A 4,605-nucleotide genomic window follows, 5' to 3' on the forward strand; every position below is an offset into this window, starting at 1 on the left:
CGGAATGTCTAGTTTATTAGAGGGATGTCTTGTTATTTAGAGGGATGTCTTGTTATTTAGAGGGATGTCTAGTTTTTTAGAGGGTTGTCTTGTTATTTGGAGGGATGTCTTGTTTTTTAGAGGGTTGTCTTGTAATTTAGATGGGATGTCTTGTTATTTGGAGGGATGTCTTAATATTTACAGGTATGTCTTGTTATTTAGAGGGATGTCTTAATATTTAGAGGAATGTCTTGTTATATAGATGGATGTCTTGTTATTTAGAGGGATTTCTTGTTTTTTAGAGGGTTTATTTTGTTACTTGGAGGGATGTCTTGTTATTTAGAGGGATGTCTTGGTATTTGGAGGGATGTCTTGTTATTTAGAGGGATGTCTTGATATTTAGAGGGATGTCTTGTTTTTTAGAGATATGTCTTGTTATTTAGAGGGATTTTTTGTTTTTTAGAGGGTTGTCTTGTTATTTGGAGGGATGTCTTGTTATTTAGATTGATGTCTTAATATTTAGAGGGATGTCTTGTTTTTTAGAGGGATGTCTTGTTATTTAGAGGGATGTTTTGTTATTTAGAGGGATGTCTTGTTATTTAGAGGGATGTCTTGTTATTTAGAGGGATGTCTTGTTATTTATAGGGATGTCTTGTTATTTGAAGGGATGTCTTAATATTTAGAGAGATGTCTTGTTATTTAGAGGGATGTCTTGTTATTTAGAGGGATGTCTTGTTATTTAGAGGGATGTCTTCATATTTGGAGGGATGTCTTGTTATTTAGAGGGATGTCTTGTTATTTGGAGGGATGCTTGTTATTAAGAGGGATGTCTTATAATTTAGAGGGATGTCTTGTTATTTGGAGGTATGTCTTGTTATTTAGAGGGATGTCTTGTTATTTAGAGGGATGTCTTGTTATTTGGAGGGATGCTTGTTATTAAGAGGGATGTCTTATAATTTAGAGGGATGTCTTGTTATTTGGAGGTATGTCTTGTTATTTAGAGGGATGTCTTGTTATTTAGAGTGATGTCTTGGTATTTGGAGGGATGCCTCGTTATTTAGAGGGATGTCTTTTTATTTAGAGGGATGTCTTGTTATTTAGAGGGATGTCTTGTTATTTAGAGGGATGTCTTAATATTTAGAGGGATGTCTTGTTATTTGGAGGGATGTCTTAATATTTAGAGGGATGTCTTGTTATTTAGAGGGATGTCTTAATATTTAGAGGGATGTCTTGTTCTTTAGAGGGATGTCTTGTTATTTAGAGGGATGTCTTGTTTTTTAGAGGGTTGTCTTGTTATTTGGAGGGATGTCTTGTTTTTTAGAGGGTTGTCTTGTAATTTAGATGGGATGTCTTGTTATTTACAGGGATGTCTTAATATTTAGCGGAATGTCTTGTTTATTAGAGGGATGTCTTGCTTTTTAGAGGGATGTCTTTTTATTTGGAGGGATGTCTTGTTATTTAAAGGGATGTCTTGTTATTTAGAGGAATGTCTTGTTATTTAAAAGGGATGTCTTGTTATTTAGAGGGATGTCTTGTTATTTAGTGGGATGTCTTGTTATTTAGAGGGATGTCTTGTTATTTAGAGAGATGTCTTGTTATTTAAAGGGATGTCTTAATATTTAGAGGGATGTCTTGTTATTTAGAGGGATGTCTTAATATTTAGAGGGATGTCTTGTTATTTAGAGGGATGTCTTGTTTTTTAAAGGGTTGTCTTGTTATTTGGAGGGATGTCTTAATATTTAGAGGGATGTCTTGGTATTTAGAGGGATGTCTTGTTATTTAGAGGGATGTCTTAATATTTAGCGGAATGTCTAGTTTATTAGAGGGATGTCTTGTTATTTAGAGGGATGTCTTGTTATTTAGAGGGATGTCTTGTTTTAGAGGGTTGTCTTGTTATTTGGAGGGATGTCTTGTTTTTTAGAGGGTTGTCTTGTAATTTAGATGGGATGTCTTGTTATTTAGAGGGATGTCTTGTTATTTACAGGTATGTCTTGTTATTTAGAGGGATGTCTTAATATTTAGAGGAATGTCTTGTTATATGGATGGATGTCTTGTTATTTAGAGGGATGTCTTGTTTTTTAGAGTGTTATTTTGTTACTTGGAGGGATGTCTTGTTATTTAGAGGGATGTCTTGGTATTTGGAGGGATGTCTTGTTATTTAGAGGGATGTCTTGATATTTAGAGAGATGTCTTGTTTTTTAGAGATATGTCTTGTTATTTAGAGGGATTTTTTGTTTTTTAGAGGGTTGTCTTGTTATTTTGAGGGATGTCTTGTTATTTAGATTGATGTCTTAAAATTTAGAGGGATGTCTTGTTATTTAGAGGGATGTCTTGTTTTTTAAAGGGTTTCTTGTTATTTGGAGGGATGTCTTAATATTTAGAGGGATGTCTTAATATTTAGCGGAATGTCTAGTTTATTAGAGGGATGTCTTGTTCTTTAGAGGGATGTCTTGTTATTTAGAGGGATGTCTTGTTTTTTAGAGGGTTGTCTTGTTATTTGGAGGGATGTCTTGTTTTTTAGAGGGTTGTCTTGTAATTTAGATGGGATGTCTTGTTATTTACAGGGATGTCTTAATATTTAGCGGAATGTCTTGTTTATTAGAGGGATGTCTTGCTTTTTAGAGGGATGTCTTTTTATTTGGAGGGATGTCTTGTTATTTAAAGGGATGTCTTGTTATTTAGAGGAATGTCTTGTTATTTAAAAGGGATGTCTTGTTATTTAGAGGGATGTCTTGTTATTTAGTGGGATGTCTTGTTATTTAGAGGGATGTCTTGTTATTTAGAGAGATGTCTTGTTATTTAAAGGGATGTCTTAATATTTAGAGGGATGTCTTGTTATTTAGAGGGATGTCTTAATATTTAGAGGGATGTCTTGTTATTTATAGGGATGTCTTGTTTTTTAAAGGGTTGTCTTGTTATTTGGAGGGATGTCTTAATATTTAGAGGGATGTCTTGGTATTTAGAGGGATGTCTTGTTATTTAGAGGGATGTCTTAATATTTAGCGGAATGTCTAGTTTATTAGAGGGATGTCTTGTTATTTAGAGGGATGTCTTGTTATTTAGAGGGATGTCTTGTTTTAGAGGGTTGTCTTGTTATTTGGAGGGATGTCTTGTTTTTTAGAGGGTTGTCTTGTAATTTAGATGGGATGTCTTGTTATTTAGAGGGATGTCTTGTTATTTACAGGTATGTCTTGTTATTTAGAGGGATGTCTTAATATTTAGAGGAATGTCTTGTTATATGGATGGATGTCTTGTTATTTAGAGGGATGTCTTGTTTTTTAGAGTGTTATTTTGTTACTTGGAGGGATGTCTTGTTATTTAGAGGGATGTCTTGGTATTTGGAGGGATGTCTTGTTATTTAGAGGGATGTCTTGATATTTAGAGAGATGTCTTGTTTTTTAGAGATATGTCTTGTTATTTAGAGGGATTTTTTGTTTTTTAGAGGGTTGTCTTGTTATTTTGAGGGATGTCTTGTTATTTAGATTGATGTCTTAATATTTAGAGGGATGTCTTGTTTTTTAGAGGGATGTCTTGTTATTTAGAGGGATGTTTTGTTATTTAGAGGGATGTCTTGTTATTTGAAGGGATGTTTTGTTATTTAGAGGGATGTCTTGTTATTTAGAGGGATGTCTTGTTATTTAGTGGGATGTCTTGTTATTTAGAGGGATGTCTTGTTATTTAAAAGGGATGTCTTGTTATTTAGAGGGATGTCTTGTTATTTAGTGGGATGTCTTGTTATTTAGAGGGATGTCTTGTTATTTAGAGAGATGTCTTGTTATTTAAAGGGATGTCTTAATATTTAGAGGGATGTCTTGTTATTTAGAGGGATGTCTTAATATTTAGAGGGATGTCTTGTTATTTGGAGGGATGTCTTAATATTTAGAGGGATGTCTTGTTATTTAGAGGGATGTCTTGTTATTTAGAGGGATGTCTTGTTTTTTAAAGGGTTGTCTTGTTATTTGGAGGGATGTCTTAATATTTAGAGGGATGTCTTAATATTTAGCGGAATGTCTAGTTTATTAGAGGGATGTCTTGTTCTTTAGAGAGATGTCTTGTTATTTAGAGGGATGTCTTGTTTTTTAGAAGGTTGTCTTGTTATTTGGAGGGATGTCTTGTTTATTAGAGGGTTGTCTTGTAATTTAGATGGGATGTCTTGTTATTTACAGGGATGTCTTAATATTTAGAGGGATGTCTTGTTATTTAGAGGGATGTCTTGTTTTTTAAAGGGTTGTCTTGTTATTTGGAGGGATGTCTTAATATTTAGAGGGATGTCTTGGTATTTAGAGGGATGTCTTGTTATTTAGAGGGATGTCTTAATATTTAGAGGAATGTCTTGTTATATGGATGGATGTCTTGTTATTTAGAGGGATGTCTTGTTTTTTAGAGTGTTATTTTGTTACTTGGAGGGATGTCTTGTTATTTAGAGGGATGTCTTGGTATTTGGAGGGATGTCTTGTTATTTAGAGGGATGTCTTGATATTTAGAGAGATGTCTTGTTTTTTAGAGATATGTCTTGTTATTTAGAGGGATTTTTTGTTTTTTAGAGGGTTGTCTTGTTATTTTGAGGGATGTCTTGTTATTTAGATTGATGTCTTAATATTTAGAGGGATGTCTTGTTTTTTAGAG

The sequence above is a fragment of the Macrosteles quadrilineatus genome, unplaced genomic scaffold (assembly GCF_028750875.1).
Source record: "Macrosteles quadrilineatus isolate MER2022 unplaced genomic scaffold, UCM_ALF_1.0 Scaffold_29__1_contigs__length_1510060, whole genome shotgun sequence".
NCBI lineage: Eukaryota > Metazoa > Arthropoda > Insecta > Hemiptera > Cicadellidae > Macrosteles > Macrosteles quadrilineatus.